Source organism: Lepisma saccharinum, chromosome 9, assembly GCF_977018435.1.
Source record: "Lepisma saccharinum chromosome 9, izLepSacc3.1, whole genome shotgun sequence".
NCBI lineage: Eukaryota > Metazoa > Arthropoda > Insecta > Zygentoma > Lepismatidae > Lepisma > Lepisma saccharinum.
Window position 1 is genome coordinate 75,316,970 of NC_139237.1, and position 18,890 is coordinate 75,335,859.

Below are 18,890 nucleotides of genomic sequence, written 5' to 3' on the forward strand. Positions count from 1 at the left end.
TTCGTGTCTTTTTCCGAGTGTGCCTTTTTTTTTTCTTCAAGAAAATAAAACACTCCTTTCGCTTTTTTTTTCGGAACAAAGCGTGAAGCAATTGAATAAGTTTGCAGTAAATTAGGATCCTCGTTTAAGTGAATTGACTGTCGTGTCCCGGTTCCACAAAAATCAAATTACTCCGAAGGACTAAAGAAATGAGAAAAACTCGTGAACAAGTTAAGTGTCTAAGTAGGTACGTCAGTCCACACACGCTTTTGCTTGCCCAATTTTTCTTCACAGAATGAGACACGAAGCAGTAATTCAATTCTTATAACGAAAGGCAGTTAATTTAACAGAATCGGCAGTGTGTTGTCGCAACGCTGTGTGCTTTCGCATATTGTCAGGTTAGATTAGCATTCTCAATAGGCCATTTCGACGAGATTGATTGTTTCAAACTCGAATTGTAAGCGAAATTAATTCGTTTCGAATATGATTGGTACTTTTTTTTTGTTCTTCTAGATCGTGCTTCATAGTTTCTTATCTTGAAGAGCCCGTTTCTGGAGAAAAAAAATCGTGCATAGAAGTCACGCTTTCGGTGCTGGCCAGAAGTCTTTGAGCGGTGTGGCGAATCTGTGGATACGTCACGCATATTTGTTAGGATATTTGTTACTCACCAAGTCCCTAGATGCGATGCACTGACAAGGCTTGTCCCATCCCACTTGTAGAATCAAGTTCGTTGCACCAAAAGCAAGTCAACTCTCGTGCGGATCGAAGCTTACCCGCCTATGAACAACACCTTCGTTCTGAGCACGGCCGGAGGCCGACGCCAGAGACGCCTGGCGGTGGCGGATCGGAGATACTGCAAACTGCGCCTCTGCACAGGCCCTCCCACCTTCCTGGGTCAATAACGTGGCGAAAAGGTAGCAGCGCGGAGACGTACGGGAAGGGGGAAGGGGTGCTTTACTTGCACAAGGTCAAACAAAGCGTTTTGACCTTTTAAGAAGGCTTTGTAAGTTCATCCTAATGACGCGTTCTCCCTTGTTTTTCCACATTTCTGATTGGCTGAGTGTGAAATCGCCCGCTCGGGTTTTGATTCGCCGCTTAAGAAATAAACCGGCGTTTTCTTTACGCTTTCGGTTTCCCTGCGCGTCTCTTGTTTTGCTGATCTAAAGTCCCATGTAGGTTCCAGAAAGTATTTTGATATTCCTAGTCCAAGGGTGAGCTGAAGCAGGGCCCCAAAGGTCAATGTCGCGTCGCCTCCTCGGATAACGTCATAATCCCCACAAAGAGTTTAATTACAGCAGCGTGTATCCTAATATCCTATTACTGATATAGATTTGGCGTATTTTACGTTCCTCTTCTGTCACTCAAGGTCCCGGGTTCGATCCCCGGCCGGTTCAAATCCGGGAACTTTTCTACGTAGGAAGCGGCCCCGGCGCACACCCAGCGTCGAATGACATGGGTACCTGGGGGAAACCCTGGGGGGTAAAGGCGGTCAGGGGCGTGATGCTGATCACATCACCCCTACTCACGACCGGATCAAGAAAGTGTGGGGCGTTACCCCCACACCCCCTATACGCCTTCATGGCGTGGTGCTAAGCACAGGGGAGCACTTTACCGTTTACCTTCTGTCACTTTTGACTAATCGCGAAGATGAGGATGAGTAATGAAATTGATGGAGTGACCTCACAAAGAACACCGATGCCCAGGCCGTGATTCAAACCCGAGACCCCTGGGATCGTAGCGCGCTGTGCTAACCACTCCGACAAGGAAATCGACCTTTTCCCTTTAAAGTCGACAGCTAAACTCCGTACCAGCTAACTGTAGACCAGGCGAACGAGAACAAGTCTCTGCGCAAGTAGTGACGCGAGACGGCTCCACCAATGAACAGTGAGAGAAACGGGATTGTGTAGTGGGCGACGGGAGTTACCCGTTCTCTCTGTAAGCGTTGCAAACTTCTGAAAAGGACAATACCGAACGCACATGGCAAACGGACCGTATTTTTATCTCTAGGTCCGTACGATCGGTTTAAGAATTTCTTAGGGAAATATTAGGGATAAAACTGCAAGAGCAAATTTTGACAAGCCGTGCATTTAGCGTACGGACTAAGGTCTGGACCGTACTGTTGGCAACGCTGCGCTTTCGCCACTCGATTTTCCTCTGCCGATATGCGCGGGCCTGCTCTACAGTTAGCTGGGACTGGATTATATGCTAGACGAAAGGCCAACCGGCGGCCATTTTTAAAAATAATATATTTTGATCTTCCAGTTTGATAACACAGGATGTCCCCAAAAAAGATAGCCTAAATACTAACTCCTTTATACTTTCGGTTACCTTTTTGGGGGATATCCTGTATAATTAAGCATCAATGTGGCATTGTTTAAATAATTTGTTTTTTCAGTTCTATTATTTCTCAATGCGTCGATCAGTTGTAATTCGCCTTTAATATGTAAGGAGTCCGTGTTTTAGCCATTTTGGGACTTCTTGTGTTTGAAGGAGCCACCGGTAGGAGGCACTGGAATCAACATGAATTAGAGCCATTTATCCAGACTGCTTTGAAGCATGTTGCCTCAGTCTGAAACCTCCAGTCTCATGTGTCGCTTGTCACTTCGGTGCGAAATCACTTATATTTAAAGGAGCGAGATTCTCATGTACAGAAGATGTCGCTGTACAATAACCACGGTAACGCTACATGTAAGCAAAGAATGTCTGCACAGCCTTTGTTGTAAGAAGGCGTTGGTCCCAGCTAATACGCTTGTTTCCACCACACAGTCGCTCAACCAGATCGAAGTTTGCCTTTGCTTTTCTGGAGTCACTCCAGTCTAGTTTTGGGATTGTGACGTCAGGAAAGTCTCTGACGTGTTCCTCAGTTTCTTTGATCCGTTCAACCATCGCGGTTAATCGAATTGTGCAAACAAGTGACGTGCACCTTGTAACAACATTCCAACCTAAGGGGTCCCAAGTTTTATACTCGGTGAAGGCACATAGTGGTTCTGATCCCACTTTAAACTGTAGGTCCAATCCCGATTAGCCTATCTAAGCATTAGAGTGCTGCAGTGAGATGTTTTCGCTCGAGCGCCCGATGGTTCGCACGGGTGACGCTAGATGGCATACGGAATTGAGAACTTCTTTGCTCAAGCGAATAACGCTCGAACAGGAAAAACGAACTGTATACACTCGAAGCCCAGTAGTACACGTACATCCATAATGTATAATCGGCTCTCAAATATGGATCGTGAAGTGAAAGACACAGTGAAATTGAAACTTCAGTGAACATAGTCATCATTGATTGATTGATTGATTTGGTATTTTAATTGTAGATCATTTTAGTTTAGTTCTTCGTCTGAGGAAGACCCTGATACATTGTTGAAACGTTACATGTTAAGTGTTTTTACATCTTAATAAACTGCCTTGGTCAGCAACTTAGTGGTTTTTTTTAGTATTTAAGTCCACTTTATGCACAGTACGGCTAATCGAGACTGGACCTACAGTTTAAAGTGGGATCCGAACCGCTATGTGCCTCCACCGGGTATCGAACCCGGGACTCCTTGATTACAAGGCAACGACGCTACCACTGCACCATCTGGAAGGCTCTAATATAGTCATCATGAACATGTTAAAATGTTGTGTAGTCTACTACCTTACCAATACACCAGTGGCGTGTACTGAGTCCAAGATCTGGGCTATCTCACTATGTCACGTGGTCCTAGGCTATGAATAGAAATAAATTTGCCAACTCCTAAAAAATCAGGTTGCCAACTCATAAGAAATCAGGTTGCCAACTCATAAGAAATCAGGTTGCCAACTCCTAAGAAATCAGTTTGCCAACTCATAAGAGATCAGATTGCCAACTCATAGGAAATCAGGTTACCAACTCATAGGAAATCAGGTTGCCAACTCATAGAAAATCAGGTTACCAACTCATAAGAAATCAGGTTGCCAACTCCAGAATCAGCATCATCATCTCACTGATATGAATAATAATATTTGCAATTTCTGATGGATTTTTCTCCTGAATTTTATTCTCTAAACTTCAGGCTTCGCAGGCATCATAGATAGCCTAGAATATACGCTCCTACAATACACAGTGATGCATGAAAATGAAATAGATGATTGTGCGCTGAAACTACCAAGAAGGACATTTGTCACTTTAAAATGATATCCGAATATATACCCTCGAGGGTAGGAAACTCGAAGGAGTACAAGCGATCGAAAATGAAACTCAAGCATCCCAACCTAGCATTGAACCGAGGATAGGTGGCATGACCAGAGCCCCACACAAGTGTCGTTAACCTTTTTCCAAAGTAGTTCAGTGGAACTAAACGTTTCCAGCTTCCCTTGAATAATGAATGAATGTTTCCTCCTCCTTGCGTCAAACGCTTGAATTATAGAATTGGTCTTCAGGTGAACGATAGCGTTTTTTCCACGATAATTCAAGGGTGAATGGACATTTCGGTTTGGGACAGTTTCCAGAAAGCAGACGATTGCAATTGATCGGCTTCGTTTGAACCGTATGAATCATGCATGACACTTGATGACGTTGCATACCCATATAGGGTAAGGACACGTAGAAAGTTTGCGGCAGGCTTGTTGCTTGCACCTTCAAGCACCTGAATGCTAATTGGTGGTCACGTAGAAAGCTGGAAACACGCGAAAGTTTCCATCCCGTGAGGAAAGATGTTGTCTGCAAGTGAGGATGAATTGTTCTAGTCAGAATTGCAGACATGAAAATTCTGTGAAGAAACACAGTAGGAGTGCATGAATTTATTTGCCGACGACGAAGATTTGGAGAATACCATCATCTTTTCCCACAGTTAAGAAAGGACAATAAATCGGGAACGGCAGTATCAGCGAAAACCCCTGCCTGAAGAACAATTAGTTATTTGTTTGTCAGACCATAAGCAGACGCTTCGCTTCACTCACAAAACTACTGTCTCCAGAAAGACAGATCAAGATTTTCTATAATAATTATCAGTCTTCGGAAAGTTAACTTTAAAAGTAACTGAGTTACAGTTACTTGGTTCAAAAAGTAACAGTTACAATTACTCATTTTAGAAAGTAACTCAGTTTCTAGTGGCGGCACTCTTCTCTGTGTCCAGTCCGGATTAGTCTACGTGTACTAAACTTTGCTTTATTTTCGTTTGTAAAAGTAGGGAGCTGAAGGCAGCTATTCAAGGATTCTACATAAGGTTTCAGAACGTTTTATTCCTTTGCAGATAATTATGACATAACTTTTAATATTACTTGGAGGGGGTACGTGCCCCGTGACCTTCTCGCTGAATCCGCTTGGAGTAACTGTGTTTGCTTCTTCATCACCTGCCTATCTCCGTGGCGGAGTGGTTATCACAGCGCGCTACGACGTCGGCCCTGGTTCGAATCCCATCCTGGGCATGGGTGTTCTTTGTGAGTGTTCCTTCATCAAATCATTGATCGCGATTAGCCAAAATTGGCAGAAAAGGGAAGTAAAAATAAACCAAACAAATCAGTGTTTCATAACTTCGGTTCAACCACTTCGCCATGAAGCGATAGGAAAGCAGCGCCTGAGATTGCCAGAGATGGAAAATAGCAAATACTCGTACAAACATTCAAAATACGCGGTCTCAATGTAATCCCACATCACCTCTTCTTAACATATCTTTGGCAAGAATCTGCTGACCAATGATCTCAACTTTCCGAGTTTTGAAGTTGTGTATCTCCTACCACAGGAATGAGTAAAAAGTGGCAGTGTTGTGCGTCTACGCGTAAACAACGATAGTCTACATTCTACACGTAGACTATTTTATACACGTATACGACGTAATCTATGTAAAGAACATGGCGAAAGGTGATAACTTAGCAAAGGGCGCCGTGGAATTAGAACAAAATTATATTGTGTATCAGTTGGTAATGTGTGAGAAAACCTTTCATACTCTTTCCTGCAAATTCGAACAATTTCTCACTTAGGAAAAAACCTAACATAGGAAATATTCTAGTTCTTTATGGGAAAAAATAATACTTTTGCCTCACGACTGCCATCTGTTGATTATTTTGGATACGATATATCTTCTTTCATAGTTGATGGTAGAAGAGACGAGAAATTTTGTTGTAAATAGGATTCTTGTCAGTTCGTTAGGAACCAATATAATTGAAAATATTACTTTCCTTTCATGAAAGCCTTGAAAATTAATTTTAATGTACTATGTAAACTACAACCCAATTTAATCTACACGTAGATTACGTTTAGACAACGCATGTAGACGTAAACTTATAGTGTACGGCACATCACTGAAAGAGGGTTAAAAATTTATCAAAGTGGCAATTTTAACGCCATGACATTCGTTTTCCTATCAACGGTAAGAAAAATATATTTTACCTCGTTGAAAATTGTAACTCGGAGAGTTCAACTAATTTCCAAATTGATTGAGATTAATTAAACTTGATGGGCCCTTTTCATTTCACGTTCTGTGTCTCTATTCAGCGACAATTTCATGCGTTTCCAGTCACATCTGACGGAGGCGTGCTGTGAATTTTTGTGCGACTCACTCTCCTACAGTACTGAATGAAGTCATTAATACATGTGCTCACTTTTGTTGATTCATAAAACGACTAGCGTAATGTAGTCAAATTAGTAAACCATGTAGTACGTTTGTGGGAAATGAGAATTTCAATTATCTACATTTTGCAACCTTTTATAATGGCAGTTGCCGCTTCTGGGAGCCTATGAAAGGCATCAGAGGAGCCAGATTTCCATGCACGTATTCTATCCTTGCATATTTCGTTGCGACTAAATCGAATATGTCGGCGAACTGTACATTGATGGATTTGGTTTAGTTTACTTTGCTTTCTTTCAATTTTGCCTAATCGCGACGATGATATGATGAAATTGATGAAGGGCCACTCACAAAGAACACCCATGCTCGGGCCGGGATACGCCGGGATAGCGTGCTGCGCTAACCACTCCGCTACGGAGATCGTTATTATTATTGTTATTATCATCATCATAATGATAATATCAAAAATAGTCAGAATGAGAAAACTGAATCAATTCAGAAATTATTTATTAGGTTACTTTGTATGAAAATGAGGAAAAGTTACATATCACTAAATTATATGGAATGGTTGAAGATACTTAATTTACCAACCTTGAGCTCAAGAAGGAAATATAAAATTAATTTATTGATACAAAACATTTTGTCAAATAGGATTGATAGTGAACACTTTAGAAATACAATAGTATATAACGTTCCAAAATACAAAACAAGAAAAATTTATTATTATCAGTAAATTGGAAAATGGTGGTGAATTTATATAAATATTAATTTATGATTTTAACTATGACTTCCCTTAAAATATTTCTCTTTGTGACATAGTGCTGTATAAGGTTTATTTTTTAACTGTTCTCAGTATTTTAAAATAAACAACTATTATTATTATTATTATCATCATCATCAACTATGGTACCCTTATCTGTTATGGCTGGTCCCCTTCTTGAATATATTTCTGTATGCTTGCCTGTTCCCAGTTTACTAATAACTCAAAATCCGGTTATCAGTAATTAAGGTGTCCCGGATTCGATTCCCGGTAGGCTTACATTGTACAGTGGTTCGGATCTCACTTGAAGTTGTAGGTGCAGTACCGATTAGCCTATCTGACCCTGCGCGCTAGGACGTCAGGGATCCCAGGACGGATCTTTGTGAGTACCCCTTCATGAATTTCATCATATCAGTACTCAACCTCATTTTCGCGAGGACAAAGTAGCAAGTGACAAAGAAGCGAAGTAAAATAAACCAAATTAATCAATCAACAAAACATCCCCCCACCTGGGACTTTCCACTTCGAGCACTGATCTATCTTTTGTATTCCCAACCAGGTTACACCGGCTCACTTTAACATCTGTGGTAATTCTGCTTAGATTGATTGGAGAGCATACTGCTAACAAGTGTAGTTATAGCCTTACGTGTGGATCGGAAAGCTACGATGCGGTTTTATGGGGATTGTTTGCAGCCATCAGCAACTTTGCTGCTTTCACGTTGGTCATGGATCTTTCAGGTTCCTGAAACAATAAATGCTCCGAGCTCATTGCATCGGGAGGTAACATCTGGCTCCATGCCCTACTTGTTCCGATCGGCCGTAAACGCTGATTGACATTGGTTTTAATTGTTCCGTTCACGATAGGTTCGATAGGATCACATCCGGAAAGAGAAATTTGATGCCGCCTTCAATTTTGCACCGAGAGATTAACAGGTCCGTAAAACCGCCATTTCTGGTTTTCCCAATATTTCATAATATCGCGGTCTTTGCGTGGTTTTGCCCAAGTTTAACGTGGCGTTTAAAAGTTTTGTGGTTTTAAGACTCCATAAAGGCACGGAACGACGTGCTGCAAAGGAGGGCTCCCCTGTTATTGCCTGGGTGAGGCTCTCGATATGCGAGCGCCGAAATCCAATATTCGCCTTTCGCGGGGAAGCCATTTGGATTCGTTATTGCCCCCTTTGTATTTCCAAAAAGGATCGCCGATTCTCCGTCAATGGAACGGAATTTGAATGCGGCGTGATGTAATTTTTGCCTTCTTCCTTCAGACGACAGGTGGCTTGCCTTTTTTTTCAGCATGATACGAAATTCCTGCCGAAATTGATTTAGTGCCCAATGTCAGACTTTGCGAGTGCAGAAGAATGACATATATGATCCACTTGCCGTGCATATTGTGTCCAAAATGGATATTGCGATTGCATGGGTAATTTAATTTTCGACGATCCCCAATGCTTTTCCGGTCCGGGACTCCGGTCATGCTTCGGGAACCGAAGAGAAACGTACATTCATGTGAGTAAAATATATGTTCATACATAATAGTACAGTGGGATCCGTGAGTATTACCGTGCAAATTGCCCATGACTATTTTCATTAATTTTTCTCTCGCACCCTATGTGTTTTTAAGCGATGGATTTTTATGTATGCTGGTGCAGAAGTTGTCATCAGCTTGTTTTGAGTTTTCTTTTAATTCTTGAAGCTCTTATTGGGTCACGAACATGCACGAACATGGTGATGGACAATTTGAACGGTAATACTCATGGATCCCACTGTACTATTATCTCATGGATCCCACTGTACGTGATATTACAATTTCATCAAATAATGAAGAAAATATATAATTGAGATCAATATAAATGGCATGTACTTTCACGTATGCAATTCCATGACGCGCACGAAACCTATTTTAATATAAAAATTAAAAGTCCAATCTCTGCTTATTCGGAGATAGTGCACATAATGTATAACTGAATACTTTAGCCTACTCCAAATTCCGGTTCGATACGCTGATATGCGATCATTTTGCGTCAAGGATTGTATGCATATATTCTCATAACTTGTCTTTAGGTATAACTGAAATCAACTTTGGTTTTTCCTCAATTTGATGATGGTTTGTGTAAGTTTGTGGCAAAACAGTATAGATCAGCGATTCTCAAACTTTTTTCTCATTGTACCCTTTAGTCGTTAACTAAATAGTGTACCCCCACTATTTCTCCGAATAGTGGGTTGTGTGGATTTTTTTTTCTGTCTGATTGGTGGGACTTATTTGATATGTTGGAGGCCTGTATCTGCAATAGAGCAAAATGGCATTCGGACTGTACGTGGAAAGATGGTAAACAAATTATAGGTAAACAAATATACATTATAATCCTATGTTTATTATTTTATTGGGTGTTCCTACATTTACAATCTTTATGATTAGTTACAAAAATGAAAATGTGAAACACATGTATGCTAAGAAGTATATAAAACAACATATATTTTTCCACGGTTGTTAAAAAAAGTAAATAATAAAAATAAGTTTGTAAACAAACTGTTGAGCACAATTTTGTAGTGTTTATTGTAAATCCTGAGAGTGTCTTATGAGAAGGGTGTGCCTGCATAGCCTAACAGTTTCTTCATGTCTGGTTGTGCACTTGAAACTTCCAAGCGGAGATTCGGCCCAAATTCGGCAAAATGCTGTCGCGTGGGCATTCTCGATATTTCTCTTGCGAGCTGATCGCGTACCCCCTTCAAGTCGTTCACGTACCTCTGGGGGTACGCGTACCACAGTTTGAGAACCGCTGGTATAGACAAACCTATGCGGTAGGTAGTGAAACAATTGGAAAATTACTTTGGAATTTGCGCTCGAAATTACTAGCATTTACCGTAATTCGCCATGCGTGCTAAAGGATTGACTCGGTTATTTTCATTTCTTGGCGTGGAGACGGAAGCTAAATCTACGCAACTGTACACTTGCCGATAGCCATGTATGGATGTTATGTGTATTAAAAGGCAAATTGGAAAGAAAAGCCAATCGTTTCACATTAAAAGCTCACCAGTTCCAGAGCTGGTGCGGCTCGTGAGTCAAAATAAATATCTGTTCTGCAGACAATAATACGGAATGTCACGCCGATTTTGTTCCACTGAGGGAGAATAGCTGGATGCAAGCGTAAACTGCCAACATTTTTAATACCGGCTGTCCCAGATGTCGCCGAACCCGGTGTTTACGACCGTTTAACTGAAAAGCTAAACGGAATGAGAAGAAACGCTTTCTTCGAGGATAAGGCCCTGTATGTTGAGAAAATTATGTGATACAAACATATGGAATATCATGCATGATTTAATAATAAATAATTAAGATGTTGCCAGAAACGAAAATATCGTATTTATTGACGCACAGAACTCACTGAGGTAAATTATTGCAACATTTTTTAATATTACCGAACAATCTGGATGGAATTCGATTGAATTTGACAGAAAAAGTTCGTTGATGAAGTCTTACAAACATTGCACAAGGGTATGAATCAGCTATTCCCAAATTCCATGTTTTTGCAATATTACGAACCACACTGGCAACACTGTTGCTGGCAAGTATCACTAACAGACGTGTTTCACCTCTGGCTACCACACTAAGGCACTTTTAACGAAAAAGGAGAAAGTTGGTGTTTTTAGAAAGTTTTCGATACCCTTCATACACCTTGCAACCCTGAAATGTCGGTAGTATTGAACCTTCACTTGCATGAAAAGTGATATATAGTATGCTGATGCATAAAAACATGCATCCATGTTCTGCTGCAACATGCACGAAAGCCTCCATTCGCAATATGTGCTATTTTTACGAACAATAGCTATCACTTAAATTCATTCGTCTACAAATTGAGATGCCATTAAGTGAACATATATAGTATTCATGAAACAGCTTCTGTGATCTTTCAGTGACTTTTTCCTAATAAACACAAATATGCGTGCGTTTTCCGAATCTAGTCTTGAGTTGTTTTAGTATGAAGCTTTTCGGACTTCACCGAATTTGAAGTCATTTTTGGTTCACCAATTTGATGCACACTGGTGAATTCTGGAAAGCGCGGTATGCGTTCCACGCATACAAAACGGTTTTGCGAGCGGTGTCGACGTCAGGATGGCGGCGCACGCGCACTGCGACGAAAAGTGTTTTGAGGGGTCGCACGTGTTGCGAGCGGAAACTCCTTTGTTACCGAATGCCCCCCTGTTTTTATGAGCTTCCTGGAGTCCCCGGGCGCTTCCTAAGAAAATTTGTTTGCGCTGTGGGCTTGATAGCGGGAAGTCACGCCACCATTGCGTCGCGTGGGAGTGGAAGGCCCCCGCAAGAACTTTGGCGGAGTTCCTCGCCGATAACTCCCTCCGGCGGAGGCATATTTTGATAAATTGCGCGGGAACTCCGCTGTTATTACTTGCCTCGCTTCTCCACTTGTTTGATTCGTGACTGAGATAATAAAGAGAGGTGTTCCTTGCGCCTGGATTTGCTTTTTTTGGCGGAGAAGTCAGGAGAAGAAATATCTATTTTTATGGACTCCCATGGTATTTTTTCATCTCCGGTTAAGTTTTCAGTGGATGTACAGTCATCGACAATAAAAAGGGACACCTCACAGAAAACTGGTGTGTTTGGAATTTCCAAAAATGTTTGGTTATGCTTTTTGTTTCCGATAACCAAATGTTGTTTGTAATTACTAAAGCATTTTGTTTAAGAACACCAAAAAATTTGGTCAAACGAAATATGGTACTCGTAAACAAAATGATACATATGTAAGTAAAGAGAAACAAAACGTTTGGTTAAATTTGCTATAGCTATGTGCGTGAGCGTGCGCTCAAATTTAAAATAACAATTGTCCGAGTGTAGTATGAAAGATCGTTCGAGTTCGCGTTAATATTGTCTAATCATGTTGATAGATAATTACTCGAAGCGGGTCTTCATGTTGTTGTGTAACCTAATATGCTGGAAAAAAGCTAAGGATATACAGTAGTGGCATTAATTCTGGACACTTTTAGTAAAATATATATTTTTTTAAAATTTCGAATGTAAAAACTATATTCTGTCTAGAAATATTAAAAATGTTTAAATGCCATAATTCAGTAACTTCAATAATGGCATCTGAGTGCAGCATTGTAGTCTGATTATTATTGTTATTTTCAACCAACAGAACGCTTGTGTGGATTGTTGAATAGGAGGGCAACTGTGAGCATCATTCAGTAACTTCAAGAATTGCATCTTACTGCAACATTGTTGTCTGATTATTGGTATTTTCTGTACTGTACTGTGGGCCAAGTGTGAGCTTCATTACAGCAGTTGGTAACTGACGTTTGTGAAGTGAACATCTTTTAGGTGCTGTACGTACGTACGGTACGTAGAGCGAGTTGAAAAGTGTTACTGAAATTGCAAACAATGGATCCTAACACAACAAAACATACTGATTGGTCACCAAGTAAAAGGAGTAAGGTAGTAACACTTCGAGATGAAGGCTATTTATATGAAGAAATAGCGAAAAGGTTGGGAGGTGGCGCTACAAAGTCAGGCGTTAGAAAAGTTTGCATGCGGTATGAAGGAACTGGGAGCACAAATACTGCTCCTAGAAGTGGCAGGAAACCAAAACTAATTTTTCAAGACTGTCGTAGAATCTGCCGCCTTTCTCTACAAGATCGCCGGCGTACGGCAAAAGATGTTAATGCCATCTGAGAACTTACGGGGTAGAAGTTTCTGACCGAACAGCCAGACAAAAACTTTGCGAAAATTATTTTCGAGCGAGGGTCGTAAGAAGGAAGCCTTATCTCAACCAAAAGCAGAGAAATAAGCATGTGGATTGGGCGTTAGAACACAGGGAGTGGACACAAGAAGATTGTGGTAAAGTCGTTTGGAGCGATGAAAGCAAGATCAGTATCTTTGGAAGTGATGGCATCAGGTTTGTGCGTCGCCGAACAGGTGAAGACATGCTACCTGAGTGCACCACCGCCACTATGAAGCATACTGTCAAAGTCATGGTGTGGGGAAGCATGGAGTGTGGGCGCCTAGCAGTGTTAGAGGGAAACATTAATGCCAAAAAATATCAATAACAGGTCTTAGAGGTAAAACTGCTACCCACTATTCGTGATTTGTTTTGGGGTGGCGTTCAGCGGTGCATCTTTCAGCAGAACACCTTCCCCTGTACATGACATTTCGTCGAATATAACACATGGATAATTTGTATATAAATGTTTGTAAAATTATGAGAAATTCAAAAACCACTATTTGCAATTTCAGTATCACTTTTCAACTCGCTCTACGTACCGTACGTACGTACAGCACCTAAAAGATGTTCACTTCACAAAAGTCAGTTACCAACTGCTGTAATGAAGCTCACACTTGGCCCACAGTACAGTACAGAAAATATCAGACAACAATGCTGCAGTAAGATGCAATTCTTGAAGTTACTGAATGATGCTCGCAGTTGACCTCCTATACAACAATCGCACACAAGCGTTCATGCGCGTGTATAGCATAAATTCCAAGATGGCGGAGTGTTCTGCGTTCTTTCACTGGCAGCAAACATATCTGTGAAGCTTGTTCAATGTGCTTTTCGGCGTGAATTCAATCTTCAACGTCACGACAATGTTCTTCCTATTTGAGTATTGCTAAGTGGGATAAACAACTACAAAAAAAAAAAAAGTAAGAGAAACTGGAAGTGTTGTGTCGGTGCGCGGGAAGTACGCGAAGCGGAAGGTATCAGAGGAAAACATTGAAGTGATTCGCACTGCATTCACAAGAAGTCCAAGAAAATCAATAAGACATGCAAGTTTAGAGCTCAACATTCCTCGGTCTACTACTATCCATGGCGTTGTGCACAAAAGGTTACGTCTATGGGCGTACAAGATCCAGTTAGATCAACGCAATTATCCTGATGATAAACCTAAAAGACGGACGTCTTCGGGCAAAATGTTAACCGAAATTGACAACAACAATGCTTTTCTCGACAAGGTGTGCTTTTCTGATAAACTGCATTCCGCACATGTGGCAAAGTTAACAAGCAAATTTGCCGTATTTGGAGAAGTGACAATGCTCATGAGTTTCGTGAAATTATGAGAGACTCGCCAAAAGTTAATGTGTGGTGTGGGTTAATGAAAGAGAATATATTAGGGCCGTTCTTCGTTGCTGAAGAAACAATGAGAGGAACGAATCATTTAGACATGCTTCAGCATTACGCTGTGCCTCAAATGCCTCCAGAAACCATTTCCCAGCAAGACGGAGCCCCAGCACATTTTGCTATCAGTGCACGAGAATTTCTCGATGAGCATTTTCCCAGAAGATGGATAGGAAGAGGGTCTAAACCACTTTCTCGGCCTCCGCGCTCGCCGGATCTTTCCCCCTAGACTTTTTCTTTTGGGGGTTCATCAAGGACCAAGTCTACAGTATGCCGTCGAGAACTTGGAAGATCTGGTAACGGAATTCGTCAGGCGATTAACAATGTGACCCCTCAAATGCTAGTGAATACCTGGACGTAATTGGAATATCGGTTCGACATCTGACGTGCCACAGGGGGGGCTCATATCGAGGTTGTGTGAGGTGCTGGTGCTGTGACAAATTGGGTTTCTCTGCAAAGTTATGCCCTTTTGTAATGTTAAAGGTCTAAGCCGGACACCCTGTATATTAATTTATTTATTTTTCTTTACTACAGAAGGGATGTTTAAGAGGTGATGATAATTCGAAATGAGAATGGGCAGTAAAAACGTAGTCCAAAGAAGTTGAAGTTGCAAAAAAAAGCCGTTAAGACCTTAAAAAGGCTAAAAAAGAATCAATAAGTCAAAAAAACTCCGAAAAAGGCAAAAAAGGACAAATAACACCCACCTTTTTTCTGGCCTACAATAACCCAAAATGAACATATATTATGTTGGGCCTCGTCTTCGGGCACTAGCAAAAAAAGGATTTTCCTCAACTTTCGAGCCCTAATTATTACCCTACCAATTTATATATATATATATATAAATATAAATAAATAAAAGGATAACTCCTAAACGATAGTTTCAAATGTGAGGATGACATATGATGATATCCAAATGTGACAGAGGAGGCTTTGGATGATAGTCGTTGTTTTTAAAGTTTTGCTCAATAATCACTGTACATTTCCTGTGTTTTATCGAGTAGTTCCAAAATCTCTCGCCAGATGTCACACCAGGTAGCTGGAATCCCGAAAGCTCAACCCTTCTCACTTCGTAGTTGGAAACTCGTAATAAACCATCATTTACTGTAAACATACTTGCCAAGTCAGCAGGAGCAAACATGTGTGTTCACACTTGTTTGATCTCACTTGCGACCCGTGTAAACGTCAGCCTCTCTGTTCGAATCAATCATGTGACATGTTGATACATAGGGAAATGAAGCATATATCTATCACGTCGTTACTTTGCTTGAATGTGCATTGATTTGCAGGCGTGAGTGTGCGTGAACCAGCCATATGAAATTAATGTACTCTGATCTCGCGGTTTGAGTTAGAAAAATGAAACCAGTGCATATTTTCTCAATTAATTGCATGAGAGCAACGGCTTATGTACGGATTGATTGGTACCGTCAGTAGCAAATTTTATAGCAGGTGGTGGGGTTGAAAATCAAGAATGAGTCAATCCACATCAAATGGTCCAAAGAGAATTACTTAATTGGTTGTCTGGCATTTTTTTTCTGTTGTAACCCCTATACAAGGGTAGTCTACACAGGCATTATTTGTTTTTAATGTGACTTCATTTTAAGAGAGTCCAGGGGGTCCGACTACCCCATCGAAACACTAACCAAGTCCACAATTAGGTAAGAAAATACTTGTTGTTGTTATGTAATACGAAGTTGATTTTATTTCTACACACATTACACAGAGGTCAGGATTAGATTGTGAATATACAGCTCTGGGTTAACGATGCCTGTGAAAATTTGAGCGGGCAACTTTAATAATGATACACATAAATATTTTGATCAGCTGGACCTAACAACCTTGTTTGTTAATCCATTAAAAAAGTTTAACATTAATTTCTTTGGTAGGACAGCTGTTTTTATACAAGTGTTGGTGATCTTAACTACACATAAACCAGATAATCAATACATGCTTATTTTTCTTCGTTCATGTAATAATAACAGTAGTCATAATTATTAATTTGCCATTGTATTGTTATTATTATTTTAATATATATATATATATATTATTAGTACATATTATTTAATAATAATAATAACCCGTGGCTCTACAGCCCTTGAAGGGCCTTGGCCTATCTCCCGACTGCCAGTCTCCCTCCCACAATCCTACCTAGAGGTGTGGAAATCTTCAACAGGTAATGGGGTGACGTATTATTTAATATATGTAAAATATATTTAATATATTTTGATTTCTGGACGACAGAATGGAAGCTGGATACCGGGATTGCATTTCCTAGTTGAACCTCAACTTGCCGAAAGTGGTCTGCGGATAAGTTCACCACATGTCAGCAGTTCACAAGACGCTCGCGTTGTGTTGAGCATCCTCCCTCTCCCTGCCCTTGGGCCAAGTCATAGGTGAAACGATGTTAATATGTATGCGTAAAAATTGATTTATCGAAGCTAGAAACCTTACCTTTCATCAGGGTGTCCTGTTATGGTAGTGCGACAGACTGTAATTCTTCACCTGAAATATATCCCCACCAAAATATATCCCCACAACGGATCTTGTTTCTTAAAATTATAAAAAGAAAAAATGTAGATACTTGGTTCTTAATTGGATTAGATTGCATTAGTCAGTCAGTTTTTCTATAGAAAGCAGACGCATTCCTTGCGACAGGAAAATGAGGTAAAAAGAGGCGCGGAGGTAAAAATCGATGTTCCGAGAGGATTTTGCGGTCAGAAAAGGAGGAGGACGAAGAGACCGCTGAGCCTGGTTCTCTCATTAACGCAAGGAAAACGTAATTATTCCTTTTTCCTCTCTCTCCCTCCCTCTATTTTTCTCTGTACTAAAATACAAGAACGAGTTGTGAAGTGAAAGAAGGAGGGAGAAAAAGACTTTTTTTGCGAGAGATTCATCGTAGACTTAGAGTTGTCTCTGTCCCAAAGGCAGTCTGGATTAAACCGAGAGAGTACTGCTGGACAGCAAGCAGAACCTTAGATACTTTAAAACTTCACCGTCATCCCCGAGTCGACGTTGACTTTTATCGTTAGAGTAAATTTGTAGGAACTGTGTCTACAGGATCAGTGCGATGCCAGGAATCCCTGCCTGGGCATGGGAGGTCCTTGTGAGTGTCCATTCGTTAATTTCACCGTATCGTCATTCATCCTCATCTTCGCGATTAGTCAAAAGTGGTAGAAATGCGAAGCAAAATCAACCAGTCAATACAGGATCGGTGGGCAGCGTACCAGACTTGGTTCTTTGATAACAATATTCTCGCGTTTAATCAAGAGTTACATTCTGATTTTTGAGATGTCATTATTATGAACAAGTATTTCTAAATAATGTTCGAAACTTTAATCCTCACCACTTCCGTTGTACTGGAAGCAAGCTGCCTGCGCTAAACCCCTACATACAGAGTGATCCAAAAGTAGGTGGACAGTAAGTCTACAAGAAGAGCTTCAGCAGAATGGAGCATTTCACAAACCTCTATTATACGAATCCTGAAATTTTATCGTCCACGGCTAATTCATTACTTATTGGAGGATGACCCAGACAGGCAGATGCAATTTAGTGAGGTCATGCTGAACGTTATCATTTACTGTCCACCTACTTTTGGTTCATTCTGTATATAGACAGAACGATGCCGAAGTAAATCAAAACGAACTGCTCCACGTGAAGCTCGAACTCACAACCCCGGCATAGCTCATAGGTACTGTCCTAAAAGTACCGTGCCCTAACCAATTGCGCCACACTGATTGATTTGATTGGTTTGCTTTATTTTACTTCGCTTTTGTGTCACTTTGGCTAATTTGCGAAGATTGGAATGAGTGATGACATGATGAAATTGATGAATGGACACTCACAAACATCCATGCCCAGGCCGTGATTCGAACCCGGGACCCCTGGCGTCGTAGCGCGATGTGCTAACCACTCCGCCACAAGGGCCGGAGCGCCACAATGATCGAAGTTTCTGTGGTGTCTTAAACTTACGGATGCTAATTTCCACACAATGTATGGCATGAATGTAATTATCACTTTCATATCCCGATAACTTCCTTATCATTAAAGTTTTCATAAATCTGACTTCGCTACTGAATTCCTGGTGAAATTCTAGCCCAAAACCATACCCCACATGCCCCCTTCCCATTTAAAGAAATGAAGTTGGATCCAAGATTGCGGACGTTGTCATGACATGCACCAAAAAGTGTTCCACTAGGCCTAACATATTACTACCATGACCAATTGCTGCAATCTACACTCCTTTTCATATATAAGGGGTGGTCAGGGACTTTTGACACCCTGTAGATTGGGGCAACTGTATTGGTTTAATTTTCTTCCTTTTTCTGCCAATTTTGGCTAATCTGGAAGATGAGAGTGAATGGTGATAAGAGCAATAAATAAAGGGAGAACCCCTCGAAGCAGCCCACCTCCACCCGCATATTAGTTCCCCCATTTTACTTTGCAAACATATTTATTATTTCCAAAGAAGGAAGGTGATAAGAAGAGATGGATGAAGGTGATAGGAAGAGA

The 18,890-nt window shown here is 40.8% G+C and overlaps 2 protein-coding genes across 3 annotated transcripts in view; one reads left to right on the forward strand and one right to left on the reverse strand.

The window, feature by feature from the left end:
* The window catches only part of LOC145992150 (uncharacterized), a 266,282-nt gene extending 265,480 nt beyond the window's left edge, over window positions 1-802 (reverse strand). For both annotated transcript variants that reach the window (XM_083128421.1, XM_083128422.1), the window contains exon 1: window positions 648-802. The gene's annotated coding sequence lies outside the window, so the exon portion shown is untranslated. The remainder of the gene's footprint in view (window positions 1-647) is intronic.
* LOC145992738 (tectonic-2-like) overlaps window positions 1-18,890 on the forward strand; it is a 619,016-nt gene that overhangs the window by 380,300 nt on the left and 219,826 nt on the right. The gene's annotated exons all lie outside the window — the stretch shown is intronic.